This window comes from Ixodes scapularis, unplaced genomic scaffold (assembly GCF_016920785.2).
Source record: "Ixodes scapularis isolate PalLabHiFi unplaced genomic scaffold, ASM1692078v2 PGA_scaffold2__306_contigs__length_199485367, whole genome shotgun sequence".
Taxonomy (NCBI): Eukaryota; Metazoa; Arthropoda; class Arachnida; order Ixodida; family Ixodidae; genus Ixodes; species Ixodes scapularis.
Genome location: NW_024609857.1, coordinates 147,922,899 through 147,939,947, shown reverse-complemented (window position 1 = coordinate 147,939,947; position 17,049 = coordinate 147,922,899). Strand labels below are relative to the sequence as shown.

Sequence of the window (17,049 nt, the reverse complement as noted above, 5' to 3'; positions counted from 1 at the left end):
ATGTCAACCCCCATGCGAGAGGCGAGCTGCTTTTTCTTCTGGCAGGGGAGGGAAAAAACGAACCAACACCGCTGACAACCGTGCGGCTAAGTGAGCAAAAGAAAGATTATGACCCGGAGAGAGAAAACGAGTTTTCAAACATCGACGACGTAACGACGTTAGATTGTAGCGTTAATTATTAATCACCTCGCAGTGATCTCTCGAAAACTAAAAACTAGTAGTTTATTTCCTCTCTGTCAGGTGACTTAGTTTACTTAATCACCCGCTCTGAGGAACGCTAACTTCATCAAGTGAACCTAGATAACGTCAGGCACGGGCTTCCATCGAAAGAAGATAGCGACGACCCGCTCTCCGTGGCTAGGGAGATTACAGGAAAGAAGATGGCTTGATTCATTACTTCCCAAAATACTGCCACCGCGCTGGTAGCTCGAACGCGGCGTAAGCTGTTTTTGCATTTTGATCTCGAGACAGATTTTTTTTTTCCCGCGGCATTTAATTTTAGCGCAAGGTTCTCCGTGTCTAGGGGTATCCTTCCTTGTAGGAGTGCAAGCTCGTGACAAGTTTGGCGTCGGGTATATAAATATGATAGCCGGCAGATAAAATGTTTTCTGCAGCGCTGGCAGAAAAAAAAAATGAAGCAAAACAGCGACAAAAGCGAGCTTCGTTGTGATAAGTAATGTATCCACAGCGATACAGGTCATTACCTTATTAAGGACACATGGAAGCAAAAACAAATGCTTTTACTTATCTAATTTATATTTCTAACTCCAGATTGTGCGATCTTTCTGTCTCTAACTGCTGGTAGTTAATTGTATTTGTAGGCTAAAGTATAGATTAGAAGCCAGTTGTGCAGAGTGTCTGCATACAGACGCGCTTGTGTAGAGTGATGACATTTTGTGCACTCTAGTAGTAATTACTTACACTTTCGCTTAAGTGCACACCCCCTGGTATTAGTCAGCGTGAAGGGGTAGCTTCGGATAGTATTCTTTTGCAGGATCTCACCGATGAAAATTTTATTCGCAGCCCTCTATGCAGTAAAAGATCGTTTCCACATAAATCTGCATTTTACTACATTTCACTATATGACGTAAATGAATTACCGGGATATCCTTCGCTTGCATGCCGAGTGCCGAGCTGAACGTAAGCGCTGCCTACATTCCTGGTTGCTTGCATTCCAGCACGTACGCGCGAGCAAGAAGCAGGCAAAAATAGTCAACTATTTGTGTTTAATCCCTCGTTTGCTTCAAAGAGCATGCTAATTTTCTTCTGCCAAAAAAAAAAAAAAGAAGTTAGAAAACTAGACAGAGACGGGTGCATTGTTTCAACTCACAACGTCGTTGTGAGGTGAAAACACAAATGTGGTGAGTTGAAGAAATGTGGCCTTCCTTGTCTCGTCATCGTACTGTTCTCTTTCTGCCAGAATTACACTTAAGTATGCCAACACGCTCGTTATGAATATTATGCTTGTTTGCTTGGCCTTGTTTTGTGCAGCGTAAGCTATCAAACTGTGCAGTTGAATAGAGAAGTGGCCACGTTGACCCACTGCTTTCTCTCGCATCCTAGTTGGGGTTGTTGATGCTGGGGTTGTCAGTGTAGAGTTTAGCTGACGTGAGTTTTCTCTTTGATTAGCCAGAAGTTTCACAGGATTCGTCTATTGAAGTTCCATCAGAATGGGTGCAGGTCCAATGTTTAATGCGTAACTTTTTGTAGTTTTATTCCTGGCTCTATTCTCTACTAACCTAATTTAGAACAAAAAAGTATCGAACCTTTTTTTTTCCCCCTTCGCAGTCCGTTTCGCTCTGGATGGGTATAGCAGCGGCGTGAGGTCGTGCAACTGTGTGGTTCACAGATGAGACTCGAAGGTAGCTGTCGTACTGCACAGGACAGATCACTCACTCAAAGCAGGGCCAATGGGCGCCAGTTATAGGTAGACCAGCTGCCCGCTGTCTGAATCCCCGTATTGAACAGCTTTGATCAAACCAAAGCCCAAATTGGTACGACGAAGTGTAGAATGAAGAATTTTCTAGAGAGCCTCGGAAATGTATCTTACTTCATGCTGAAATGATATCATACGCAGAAAGCTCGCGCTGGAGGTGGACCATCTGCTTGGCAGTAGCTCTTTGTTTGTTCAATATAATCATATTTTCTGATCGTATCTTTCTAGTACTAGCTTTTCTTATCCTTATAGTACTTACTACTAGTTTTATAGTACTAGCTATCTTTTTATAAAGTTCTTACGCTTAGGTGTTTTGTATAAGGCTTTAATTCTGACGTCGGGACTTTTAGATTGTTATCATAACTTTTGAGTCTTGCGTACCTTCCAAAGCTTCTAATAACCCATTCACGTGGCCAGCATAAAGGTTAACTTTAACACATGTCCCTTCGCAATCGGCGAATCCATCTGCTCTCTTCGGTCGCGAGCACTTGCCACGCGCGGAGGATCGCGAACTGATTCGCCGCTGGCCATAAAGGTCCCTTAGCTAAAGGCTGCTTTACGACCGTGTAAATGGGGTATTATAATATATTTTTAAAGAAACTGTTGGAAATAAGTACACACTTAAATTTTTTTCGCGGCGCTTTGTGTTATCGATTTCAAAAGCCTTTGTCTTTCTGCTTTACTTTGTACATTCAATTTCTTTGTGAGAAAAAAACACGAGAGAATGCCGGCTTGTTGGTGTGGAGACGTTGTTAGGGAAGGTGAGACGAAAGGGTAAGTATAAGGATGAACTACAAATGAGAGGAACTGCGTCCTGGGCTCATACGTGTTCATTTTAGCTTGTGCTCGTCTATCATTCCGTGTCAAGATTGCTAACCACGCGTATATTTTGATTTTCAGACCAGGAATGAGAAAAGAGAGGCACGGCGTCCGTGCAGTAACAGCATGAATCGTTCAATCTTCTTTTACCTCGTGCACAATACCGGAGCCAGTTTATGACACCACGGCATCCGACTCCCTTACACACCCCCTGAAAAAAAAAAAGGTTAGAAGAACACAAATACTGGATGTTGATATTTTATATCTAACAATTTATCTAACAGAACTTCCAGACATGAACAAAAAAGCAAGTCGCTGCGTATTGGTGACATGAACACGCTCTCCCTTCATTCATTGCGGAAAGGCATGTTTTGTTATGCAGTCTATACGCTGTTCACAAGTTAAAAAGGTTCTGTCATCGTTATCTCAGAAACAATGTCCTTTCACGTGGCGCTTTCTCTGGTTTGAGAAGGTAACATACCGCAGTTACCACAACGATCCCCCACCGAGACAAACAACCTGTCCAGGAGCAAAGCATTAGTTATGTCACGGCAAACTCGTCTCATTTCCATGACCACCAGGCACACGCCCCTAGGAAACCATCAAAAAGCAGTCACCCTTCCTGAAAATAACAAAGAAATCGAGGACTTGGCAAGATAAATTAACACTCCAACGACCACAACCCGGACGCGCTTCCTCCTCATTTTCAAAACCTCTTGGAACCGCGAGCGGCTGCATACATTAATCTCCCCGGTTGAACAATCCACGCGCTATAGCGGCGTGGACCGCGGGGCCGTTTACTGCTCTTTAGGGAACATCGGCGCCATTGCCCCCCAAAAAAATACCAAAGCCGCGCTCGTCCCGACCAAACCAGTCGAAAGTCCGAGGTGCGCAAGCAGAGCCGTTACCAGGCGGATCACGTATCCTATTCCCAGCAGCGTGGAAGGCTCGGAGAGCGATGGACCACCCGGAGCAATCTCTCTCTTGCCTGCAGGGCGCGGAGACGGACTCGCCGGATAAGATACGGTCGGGAGCTCCGATGTAACGGCGATCGCGGCGCCGTTGTAGCCGTCTTTTTACAGTCGGTGACAGGTTAAAAGCACAGATGCTCCGCCTTTAGCACGCGCACGTTGGCTTCCGCCGGGCTTCGACTGCACCTTTGACAAAGTGTTATCAAGCACAGAAAGCACGGGCTCCAGGCGGAGCACCTAGCGGTTCCTTAAAGGGGTACCCGGCGTTTTCTTCGTGGTCCTCGATTTGACTGAAATTGGCTAAATACACAAACAAACATCGCTGAATTAGTGACCCAAATATTAGGCCAAAATAATGTTTGTTCGCAAGGTTATTAAATTTACAATTGTTGTCGTCACACTATTTTTGAAACTGAAAATTTTTACTGGCAACAATGAAAAAAATGAAAGCCGCTTACAACTCCCTGTAACGCCGAATTAGAGCGCAGCTCTTCAGGAGGAGGAGGGAAGGGCACGGGGGGGGGGGGGGGTAAACTAACCAGGGGGGGGGGGTCACGTGACCTTGGGGGTCACGTAACCCCCAATGCCGATGATGTCATCACTGACGTCACTGATGACGTCATCCGTGACGATGACGATGCGGGTACCGATGACGTCATTAGTGACGTCACTGGGAGGGGGTCACGTGACCTTGAGGAGGGGGTCACGTGACCTCAGGGGAGTCACGTGACCCCGGTGGGGGGGGCTCGCGCGGTGCATTATGGGACATTTCCCATGATGCACCGCGCGGTTACGCCGACGGCGACGCCGACGGCGACGGCGACGGCGACGGCGACGGCGACGGCGACGCCGCTCAAGCCGGAAACGGGCCCCTAAGAGCTGCGCTCTAAAAGTGACGCCAGTGAAAGGCAGGGCTCCACACTCTTTGGACTTTAGAATTTCTTCCCAACTGATTGAAAGGAGTGTCATGATGCGTGTGTGTGCGTGTCAAACTTTATTATCAATATGACGCCCTGTATGGCGTTAAGTTTATGGTGTCAAATGAATGCTTTAAAAGTTCGCTTCGCAGCCCCCGCGCGAAGCACTCAACATACGCTCGGCATAGTTCATTTTTCAGACAACCTGCTCGACCTGCAAGCCTGCCTGCCACGGACGTCAAGGCACTAAAAAGCGGAAATGTATTAATGTTGGTATTGGCATCGTTTTCATTAGCTGATTAAAAAAAGCTCTATTCTGAATTTTGCAATACTAAATACCGTTTCAAAAAGGAAAAAAAAGCTCAGAAAATATAATTTGTTTGGGTAGTTCAAAAATCCACCGGATTACCACAATTTAAAGGGGTTCTGCAACTAGTATTGTACGTTCAGTAAAAACCGCTTACATTTATCCATTGACATTCTTAACCCAACAAAAACTAGCTATTTTTTTTTTTTTTTTACATGACGACAGCCGCAGTAAAAAATCGAATAAAACGAGCAGCGCTCACTCTCTCAACTCAGAGCTAGAACAAGCGGCCACGTGATCCGGAAGCTTCGGACTATAGAATCGTTTGCAAACGACGCTATTTCGTGGACCTTGTCAACTGATAGATGTAAGGACGTTGCTGCTTGCAGCCCTCGTAAATTACAACATGTATACGTGGTATCAAGGTCCTTAGATTACCTGGTGTGGAATCTTCTCGTTACGCTTTGAGAATGTTCCTATAGGGACCAATTGAAGCGCCAGAGGCACGCTGCCAGTCAACCAGTCGAATTGCTTTTATAACTCAACAACTGGACAAGCGTTTGGAGGAGCTACCATGAAGAAAGTCGCTGGACGCGTCCACTTTTTCACAAAACCCCTCGAACCCTTAAAAAGCCGAGCGATTGGATGATGAAAAAACTCCCCGGAGAAGGGGGAACAAGGGGAACAAAGGACAAACACAAATCTCCAAACACAGCTAGGTGACTGATGTGCGACCGAAAAAACCCGCCTGGTCCGGGTATCGAACCCGGGACCCCTCCGTGTATGGAGATTTGTGTTTGTCCTTTGTTCCCCTTGTTCCCCTTCTCCGGGGATTATATTCGTCATTCTGTCCAGCTCGCTTGCACCTTTGCATTTAATTGCATTATAATCAGAGCGATCGAAAACGCCATTCCTACTTGAGACCTTGAAATCATATTATTTCGGAATAATTTAAACTCCGCGTCAATCAGCGCTGTCCGTAGTGACTTTTACTGGGACGGAAATCACCGATGTTTTCAGACCAGCAGTGTTGTAGGCGTTTCCGAAAAGAAGTAATGGATAGCGTTATTCCTTGTTTGCAAATAAAAGAAGCGCGGTGCCTCCCGACTTAGGTTACCTTATAATGAAATAAACGCGTTACCGTTACCGTTACCGATAAAAAGTGACTCTCGTTACTTTTGCTTCACTGTCATTTGCGTTAGCTGGTAATGGCACGTTTACACTTGCGAAACTGCGGGAGGACCCGCGCCGGCGGAGAGCGGATTTTGCAGCCGGGTGCCGAAATCTGCTGGTCGCTGGGGCAAAATTTGGATTAGTCCGAGACTCGTATTCAAATTTTGCGACTGCGACAAGTCGATTTCGCCATTCGACTCAAAAATCCGCTCGCCGCTTGTGCGGATCCGCCCGCGAATCCGCGAGGGCAAACGCGCCATAATGGCTGCGACAGCTTCTTTCGACACTTGGACAATTAAGGACGTGGAGGACAATTAAGGACGTAGACGTTGGGGTTTTTCTAAAGCGGAAGTGTTTGCGCGGTGGAAAGAGAGTGCAAGAACAGACCTCTTGCAAATTCGAAGCGATGTTAGTGGTTAAGTGCCGCGCAAAGCATCTTGGGAGCCCATTATTCACGGTTTCGATTTTCATCCCGACACGACCAAATACAGTGCAAACACTTTTGGATACGTAACTTTCCTTAAATTTATAATATGTGGGTGTTGCGTACCGATACAAATAAAATGCTAAGCACGTTTCTTTTCTTTTTTTTTCTTTTTTTTTTTTGGGGGGGGGGGGAACTTTTACGCACCAGAATTTGTGCGCAAGTATACACAGAAAGAAAAAGCGTACCAGGTCAATCATCGTGTTCCATCGCTTCAATGTTCTCGGCTTCTTAAACGATTTGTGACCCAAGAGGGACATGCTGCAATCTAAAGTGGCAGCCAAACCGGCAGAAACATATAGGACGTTGCCACCCTGTTATATATACTCGCTAAGTCTAGGCAGGTCCTTACGGCGGCTGGAGGTTCGTGCTTCGACGGGGGCTCTCGCGAAGATGAGTGGGTGGAATGCAGCGCGAGCTCTGACTTTACTATCGTGCAGTTCTGAGATGCAATATTACTTCGTCAACGGAGCAATCGAGGTCGAAACCATGCCACTTCATTCCACGGCCAAAGATGTCGCATAATGCAACGCGCAGTGTTGCATGCAGGGATGCTTGGAAGTAGACCATTCGTATGATTTGGCGCCTAAAAAGAAATATTAATAATTTTATTTAATGTTTTGGGAAGATGTAAAGAATAACTTAACTACGTTAAGTTTTACTAGAAATAAATAACGTAAGTACGTCATACGTTACTGTTGTCAAAAATGTAGCAGGTACGTCACCTCGTTACTGAAAGAAGTCACTCGTTACCGGTAACGCCGTAAGTTGTAACGCGTTGCCGCCACAACTGCAGATCAGCGACAGTTTATTGAAGTACCGTGGTGGTATCTACTTGGGGCCCTAATTGAGCACGATGTTTACAGCGCATGCTCAGGACGATACCCCACTTATCTTCAGAGAAAATACAGTCTTGGTGGCGTGGAATCCATAATGGAGAAGTGTTGTGAAAGCCCATCGCGCAAGCTCGCGCTTAGCAGCAAAGGACTCAGCTACGGCCGCCATTCATATACGCCTCGTGTATTTCTGTTAACAGATATGCATAATAAACAGATGAATATATACTATATATTTATATAATAGCCATAGTTCACTAATGGACTACTTACACAAATACCTGCATGCAAGACTGCGCGCTTTGTATTATGGAACCTCTTTGGCCATGGGGAGAAGTGGCATGCTTTCGATTTCGATTGCCCCGTTGACGAAGTAGTATTGCATTTCAGAACTGCATGAAAATAAAGTCAGTGTTCGCTCTGCAATGCACCCACTCATCTTCGCGAGAGCCCCCGTTCAAACACGGCCTTCCAGTGGCCGTAAGGAACTGCCTTTCTGACGGCCATGGCTATACCACTCCCGGGTCGCGGATAATTTAAGGAGCTCATTAAGGAGAAGATGGAACAGGATGACCAGACCAGTATACTTCTTCTTCCGTGTTCCTCTTCGGTAGCTCCCCAGACCCCAGATCAAACCAGAGCTTCCAGTGGAATTGCTAGTCCTTTTTTTACAGGGAACGTGTTTCTGCGCGTAAACAGATTCGTGCCAATGACCAAATGAACGGAGTGCATCGAAACTTTTTCACCAGGGTGTATTGAACTGGCGCCTTTATCATACTCAAGTTAAGTTAAATAAATCTAGATTTCAGGAAGAAAAAACACAAAAACTTAAACATAAAGTTTTTTTCTTCTTTCTTTTTAATAAGGGAGAAAAATGTAAAAAAAACTGTCTCACAAAAAATTGCTACTCAAAGAAGCTATACCGCACATGCTACATTCTCTAAGAAATGCCGGCGCGTTTCCTTACCCGCAAAAGACTCAAAGAGCCAATCCCTGCGATGGACGAAATCAGCTCAGCGAATGATTAAGCGGAACATCCGTTTAGACCTAAGCATGAAGTCTGCGCTGTGGCATTACGGAATGCAAAGCGTCATGCTTGCATTCCGTAATGCCACAGCGCAAACTTAATTTTGAGGTCTAAACAGGTGTTCCAACTCATCATTTGCTGAGTTGATTTCGTAGATCGCAGGGATTGGCTCTTGAAGTGTTTTGCGGATAAGTAGACGCGCAGGCATTTCTTAGAGAGTAGGATCTGCTGGATCTGCTTTCTGGTATCCATCTCATAGAAGCTTTCATGTTCTTTTGCTTTAACTGGCGGCGACTCTGCCATAGCAGCGTCATCTAGACGATTTTTGCCGTTTTTCTCCCGCTGCATAGGAAAAAACAGTTTGTTTTTTAGACTTAATTTTTTTTTTCTTAAACCTACACTCATGAATTTTGATTGTAATAAATGCACCTAAAGCCCCCTCTATGAACAGTGTCATTGCACTCAATTCATTGGTTTATTTACACGATTTTTCATTCTAGGTCCTACTATAGCACTCGGAAATATTAGCCCCGAGAAGTTCGCGTGGCGCCCCCTTACGGCAAACCGGGGTGACGTCACGGCGAGGCGAGAATTTTTCCCCGGCTCGCCCCGCTCGCCCTGTGGAGGCTGTGACGACGCTAGCTGTCGGCGCGCTCGTTTCTATTTAATTTTTTTTTGCGTGTTTTTCGTAGGAAGTGGAAATTTTTATATGAACCTTTATTGAGGTATGGCCTGTAGCTACAGGCGAAACTTCAACCAACATTTTAAGCATGGTTGACAGGGCAGGCAACGCATGAATCACAGCTGGTATATGAAAATAAAGAAATATGGCCACAATTGCAGGAGCATTACTATAGATTTACATCTCGCACAGTAAATGATGCTGATAGTCTGAGTGAATTGGCAGGTTATGTATACTATTTTTTTTTTGTTTTGTATCTCCGTTTTTAAACAAGATCGCCGAAGCAGAAAAGCTGCATGCTGCTCGGGCAACATGCTAAATACAGTCTGGGCCATGGGAAGAGAATCACAAGTAAGACAGCCCAAGTGCAGGGGCTAAGTAAAAAAACAAAAAAAAGAAAACAAGGAACATTTATTATATACATTGCTCGCATTTGACCTTTGCTGGATTCAGATAGTATTTCAATGGACTACACGGGTGATATCTGTGGACTTGTTTATATCAACCCTCAAGAATTTATAACAAACGTAAGCGAAGGTGTCTAGCTCGTTATTAGTCTGTTAAGCCCTAAAATTGAGATTTTACTTAAATCGAATTGTCGTGAAGCTAAAATACCAGAACCTTTTCTCACGCAGACTGTCGCCCTTCAAGGGTTCAACATTTTGTGCTACTAGTGCTGCAACTACCACTTGACAGACGTTCAAATGCTTGCTTTTACTCCTGTTTTTCTCTGTTGTCAGAAAGTTCAGCTGCAGGGAGTTTGTAGGCTGAGGAAGCTTTTGGAGACCTGCAGCAGTGTCTCTTTTAATTAAAAATGACAATTCAGACTAAACGGTGTATTTTCCGAATACCCAAGCTGGAATAAAAATGTCAGGAAAAAGTATAAACATTCAATATTATGGCATTATTGCTGTGCATATTTTGGGCAGTTCAATACATATCATACAGACAACTGCGGGCAATTCGGCCGTTTTTGCTGCTACCATACAAACTAATTTCCAGTAATTGTGCATCTTCTAAGAAATATGCCTGCATACGTGTATAAACTATACAATTGATTTACGAGGAAGCTACATTTATGTAAAACAACCCTGTTCTACGAGCACTTCAAAGATAATCAGACACAGGGCCTTTAAAACATCTGCGAACCAGCGTATGCAGAGTGGCAGCGCAGAGTTGGGATCGCGAGCTAATTTGCCGACCACCCAAAGGCCCATGATATAAATGCCACTTCAAATGCCTTGAAAGCGGGATGTAATATCGTCCTAAATCATGAACATGCAAGGGACAGAATTCCAGCGTCTGAAGCACTTGCGCCACCGCTCCAGCGATCCTTCGCAAAATTGCCTTGAGTCGTGTGGACGGGCGGGGAGGTTCATCGGCGGAATCGCCTCCGCCCATAGCTTTCGGGATTTGTAACCCAATTTTAAAGGTAAAGGGGACAAGCAGGCTTATAAAATGTAAGGAAGCACGTCAATATCGGCCTAACTCAACGTCTTGTACACCGGGTAAACCAAGTCCAGCTCCTCGAAGAGCTTGCGGCACACAACGCCAAACCAGGAAACCGGCGCTGGGAAGAGAGCCGATGCGAGATCGCGGAGCGGAGTCCCCTCCCTGACGTCACGGTACGCCTCACCCAATCAGGGCGCGGCGACCGCAGCGACGCTTGTGTTCGCTCTCGGGGCTAATACCGTAGATCGTATTTCTTGTGGAGGTTTTAGACGAATATACGTTGTGCTCGATATCGGGTCGGAACCAAAGTGGTTCCGAGAAAAATGTTTACCTCGTCTCAACGCGGAAGAGCTGCTTAAAAGCGCAGTTAAGGATAAACATGCACCTGTCAAGATCTGACAAGAAGCGTTCTCGACAAAACGGGACGTAAATGTTCCCGTTAGTATTTTGTTTAAAAAAAAACACACACAAAAAAAAAAAAAAAAAAAAAAAACAAGAGAAGGGGAAACAATCTGTTTTATGTTAACGTAAAGTGCTGCGAAGGCTGAAGGCGCGAGCACTTTGCCGTAGGATATCGTTTGCTGAGCAAATGCGTGCGTTCTTTTCCAGGTTTGGAGGAAACGTTAACCAAAAAGTCCGCTCTCGTATAATGCGTGCCGAGAGATTTCAACTATTCAACAAAGTCTTGTTTACTCCCTACTGTCGTTGAAATCACTTCGGCGCCCCTCGTAACAGATATCTTGACGCGAATTAATAATAGGGTATTTCAGAAACGGTGGTGCCCACACCGTCTTTTTGGTACATTATGACGATCTGATGTACGTATATGTCTCGCAAAATAGCACTGATGACTAAAAAAAGAAGTTGATGTTGTTATGACCTCTTATGGTTTTAGGTTACAAGGAAGGCCTGAAGACAAAAACACAAAGTGTTTGTCGGATTTGTTTGGCGTTTGTTATATGTTTTCTTTTTTTGCGTTCTGGACCTTTAAGGATAAAACGAAACAGATTTAAGGATAAAACGGAATAGATCGTGCCGCTTCCAGAATATACGAAGCGCCAGAGCCAGCCTGAGAGTACATCGGAATGGGCCCTGCAGTACCTTGCGTCACGTCTTGTCATCTGGGATTGCTGCGAGGCCTCCTGGGATTTTCCAGAAAGGTCCATTGATCTAAGCTTAGCCACAGCAGGTCATCCGAGTTAAACTTTCGTCAACAGTAGCAAATCAACTATAAGTGCAAGTTAACACCTTTACGTTAGTGAATAAATAATTATTCCCCTTCTCTTTCTGCTCCCTCTCAATCTCTCTCTCTCTCTCAAATATAAACCCAAATATCCGCAGATATTTCTTCAGAGCTCGGATAATGTGCATTCATTCAGTGTCGTGCCACCAATGTCGTTGTCACCTTACAGCAGGAAGAATTCACCAAGAGCGTGCTATCGGGTCTCACCCAGTCATCCGATGAAGAAGCCTCAATCGATCGGCCCGGGTCCTCCCGGAGTCTAGTCTCCATTGTTCCGGGTGCCTATAGCATCGTTCAACGTATACAAGGGACGGCACTTGGTCGCACCCAAAGGCGATATCTTGCCAGCGCCACGACTCCCAACGACCGATAAATATTCTCTCGCTCACGAACGCCCGCCATTGAGCCCTGAATAATAAACAAGCAATACCTCCTCTTCCCCGTCAAGCGTGCATCCTCTTCCAAAACCTTGTTAAAAAAAAGAAAAAAAAGATTGTATAATTTGTGAGGATAACACGTGCGGCGGATATTCTTGGAAATACGCCCGAAGCGGAGCCGTCTCGACGCTCTTCTTTGTTTGTCTTGCGACGAAAGCATCGGAATTCAGCGCTAGTTTTGCTGATATTGTTTTACTGCGGTACAAATATGTGAATAAAGAAAATAAAAATAAAATAAACGCGACTGCACGTTGTGATGCGCTATCGAGGAATGGGCAATTGAAGTACGCGGGTCATCCTCGCAGCACGTTGCTGACGTCACGACTTACACGCGTATGCAAAGCCTTAACCATAAGTTCATTGTGAATTCCGCAAGCGCTGCACTTCAGAAACTCTCGACGTAGGGGTGCCTCTTCCCTTGCTTTGAAACGTGCAGAACTTGTAGTATTTACAGTTTTATGTTTCAGCCTTGCGCGCACCCCTTGCGCTGGATGCCTTGTGTCGATGTGCACAGGCATCATGGAAAAGTTGATTTTGTGGTCGAAGATATCTCATTTGGTATGAGTGTTCACTGGCGGTCATAGTTGTGTGCGCGACCCCTGAGCGCGTGCTGACGGCGAGCTTCCACAGTTTTTTTGCTACCAGCATTCCGCAACATCAAGGCTGCTGGTTTTAGCAGCCTATTAATAAGAGCTCGTTCTGAGCATGCGCTCTAAACATCGCTCTCAAATAGGGCGTTCAGTGAATACCCAGTATAGAAGCGTCTCCTCTAGCGGGCGGATTTATGAATACCTAGCGAACTATCCGAGTTCAAATACTGCGTCGGCGGCAACCGATATCGGAACCTGTTGGTTGAGTGTACGGAGTAAACAAATCTCACAAAGCGTTTCACGCATTTGTGACGCTGCCATAACTTTAGTCCACGTGAAGCGTGAAGCGGGCCGGCGTTGAGACAGGCGATATATCTATCCTTTCACCCCACTTCCCTTCCCTAACTTTCCTGAAATAAAGGATTTTCACCAAAGTGTATACGAGACAGCTCGTGCCGTCCCGTGCTCTGCTCGCGCAGGCCGGCAGCGTGGTTGTACGTCGCGCGTGCATAATACTTGAGTTCCCTCAACACAACGCGGTGTAACAGAACTGACAGGTTAGGTCGGCCTATTGGCGGCGTGAGCGATCGAAAGCGTCGCTCTGGTCGGCCTACCACCATTGGCCGCATGCTGACTATGACGTCAGCAAAGGATGTCTCATCGTCGGAAATAAGAGGAATGTAAGAACTTCAATTTTGACGGTGTTGACAGTGTTGTTTTGAGAGCGCTATAATTTCAGGATTCCACCTGCTCATTACAAATACCATTGAACTTGTTCTTCACAAGGTTATGACATCACGAAAGGTAACCAAACGAGGGCGCCACCGAAACATATCGTCGCAAGCATGGGGCCCGACAGGTGACCCGTGGGTGCAAGCACGCACTCTCAAAAAAGAAAAGAAAAAGGGTGTAGTCTTACATCTATTTGTCCCATATAATGCGCCCAAAAACTAAAGTTCGACGTATACTGCGCGCTGCCGTCAAACTGACGGCCTCAACTTTTACGAGTGGCTTAATAACGGTGCGATATAACTTATTAAACAGATAACGTGCGTATCAAAGACAACAAAAAGAAAAAACCGAGGTTTAACCCTACTACAAAACCGAGGTTTTGTAGTAGGGTTAAAAAAACTCTGTTATTTTGTATTAAATATCTTGTAGACAGTAACACGTACATTAGCTGTTTTAATAAGTTGTACCACACGGCTATTAAGCCGCTCGTGAAAGAGGGTACCTTCAGTTTGATGTCCGTGCGCTGTACGTCGAACTGAAGTTCTGGGGTGGAGTATACGGGACAACGGGTGTAAGTAGTACACCCCCTATTTCTGAGAGTGCGTTCAGTGTGCGTGTGAACATAGCTTTGGAAAGTTTGCAATTGCATGGTCTTGCCCGCACGAGCAGAGGCACACCGGCGTCCAGTCGCCTTGCTTGCAATCGCCTATTGCCGAAGAGGTATTTCATGGTTGCGTTCATTCCCTGTTTGGTCATAAGTTAGCAGACTAGAAAATTACGGCCTCAGCGAGCCTTCCAGAGCGTGGGAACAATACACATGGCAAAGTACACCATCGGAAGGTGCAGGGCCGACATCTGCTTCGCTCGGTTGCTTTGATTTGTTCACGTGGCCCGTAGAGTTCGACCTTTTTCCAAGCTATGCCGAAACGGAGCTTAACAATGTTTGCGGTGCAAGGCTCAGTCGCAACTTTGGCAGGAGGTCACTTACTAAAATTACGTGGTAACGACCGTAAAATATATCTTCTTGGAAATGGGGCATACAGAATGAGCATTAATTATCACCTTGTATACCAGCGCTTACACGCACGCGTCCCGGGATAAGTCCCGTTGAGGTCCAAATCGACAGAAACCTGATGACCTCCGAGTCTATAACAGCAACGTTTAGAGAGACGTCAGGGAATCTTTGCCGCGGAAATGAAAGGCTAACACCGGATGTCCGGCCGAGGAAATATTTACCGAGAGGCTCCCGTAGTAAACGCCGCTGCTTGCAAAAGAATCCTGGCAGCAAACAGATCGCGCCGCTCGCTACACTTAATTAATGATTCGTGTCGAAAGAACTCGGCAGTGGCCCCGGGCGGAAATGACACTATAATCCGCGACTTTGCCCACGAGCCTCCAAAGTGCTGGGCTTGACTCTCCCGTGCCGCCTTCTCTCGGGGGCGAGCACGGCCGACATTTCTACGGAACGAAGCCGCCGGCGAATGTGCAGGCCCCCTCGTTTTGTTACATTTGCCTCTATACGCTTACAGGGCGGCGCGAAATTTAGTCGCAAAGGCGTCTACGAAATGCTTATTCATGAACCGCGCAATTATAATGACCCCTGCTGGGACTACCACCGATGAAATGGCGCAAGAGTTCATAAGTCTCCCGCAAAGTGGCGAGGCAGCCAAAGAAACAACAAGAAAAAAAAAATCTAATTTGGTGCTTGTTTTCGTTTGAATTTGACGAACGAGTGAGATGTCTACAAAATTTTCAAGTACCCATTTGAGATAAAATGTCGGGCCCAAGAGTGGATTCGGCTTCTCTTCGCCTGCTGGGATCCTGCACCAAGGTTCTTGAAGTATTAGCGCTCCATAGTCGGGAACAGGTTAAGAAACCGATTTTTGCTGGCCGTCTAAAGTGCCTCAGAAGCGTTAGCTAGTTTACATGCTGTACTCATTGACAGCGGGAAAAAGGGATTTGAGTTTTCTTATTATCACTAACTGCGGAAGTACCCGCTAAGAATGATTAAGAACGAATGACAAAGGGAAATGCGTGAACCTAATATACGCCACGCCGTGTGTTTATGAAGCTGTCACAGGGTATATTCACTCTCCTCGTAACGCGATTAGTCCTTCGGCGCTTTTATTGGTTAATGCAAAAAGTTATTGGCCATGAAATTACAACTCGCTGTGTTCCTTAAGCTGCCAGTGAGTGTATATACAGGGTGTTTTAAATAGCGGCCAGGTTCTTAAAATCAACCGTATAAATCGGTTTCTTAACCTATTGCGCTACAATTTTGTGCAGCGTTGTCCACAGCTGGTGCTTTTTTCCTATTAAATTTGCAAAGATCGAACTTACCTGAGAAAAAATAAAAATAAAAATAATATAACCTTAATCCACGGAAACGCAGCGAAGCCACCGGTCTTCAAACAATATGGCGCCGTTCGGCACGGGAGACAAGATATGGCGCAAGCGGTCACGACGCCAACTGCCGCCAATGAAGGAGCATACGGCGCCGAGATCCGGCGTTAAATAGCAGACAATCTTTTCGACTCATAAGTGGCGCGCGTGCCGCAGGCGGCAAAGGTCGCAGAACCAAAAACTGGCGTGGTAACAAGCAACAGCAAAGCAGACAACAGAAGTACCCAAAAAAAAAAAAAAAAAAAAAAAAAAAACAGTAAAAATAACCGGACATACCATTTTTTTAAAAATCGATTATGTGTCGATTCACTTTGTTTCATTAGTAAGGATGATAAAATCATGCATTCGCAACTGACATCGAAAAAGCTCGCACCGTTTTTGAGTCGAAAAGATCGCCTGCTAATGACGCCGGCTCTCGGCGCCGTGTGCTCGTTCGTTGGTGGCAGTTGGCATTGCAACCGCTTGCGCCATACACATGCGCCATGTATATAAAAAATAAAAACATATATGGAGTTGCGAATACACCAACAGGCGGTCTTGACGTCACGCCGCTGCGGTGGCGCTGCCGTCGCCTGGACGCATGCGCAGACAATCCACTTCAGGCGGTTGTTTGTGCACACCTTATGTGTTCGTAAACAGCGCGTTTCTCTTTGACCTCTTCATTCTTGGTGAGCCGATCTAGATTCGCTGGTAACGGGCTTTATAGAGACGTTTCTGGAATACCGAGATTTTGTTCTCCACACATTCACACACCGGTGAAACGGGCGCACATCTCGCACCGCCACCACACGCGGTGCCGGTGCTTGGCGGAAGTGAGAAATACTTTTTCTGTCTTTAAGTACGCAAGTACAACGGTGTTATTGTGAGCGATCTGTTGATATAAGCGTAATTGATAAGTGGATTGAGTGCGCGACGCAAAAGGTGCCTGTATTGACGAGGAACGCTTTCTGTTCGACGATGCTCCATAGCGAACCTGGTGCGACTGGTTCAGAACGACCGTTTCGAAGCTTCGAAGATTGGAATGGATCGAAATGGCGATT

General features: G+C 45.8%; 1 protein-coding gene across 1 annotated transcript in view; it reads right to left on the bottom strand.

Moving 5' to 3' along the window:
• Window positions 1-17,049, bottom strand: part of LOC8041659 (monocarboxylate transporter 10) — a 222,201-nt gene that overhangs the window by 168,760 nt on the left and 36,392 nt on the right. The window lies entirely within an intron of this gene.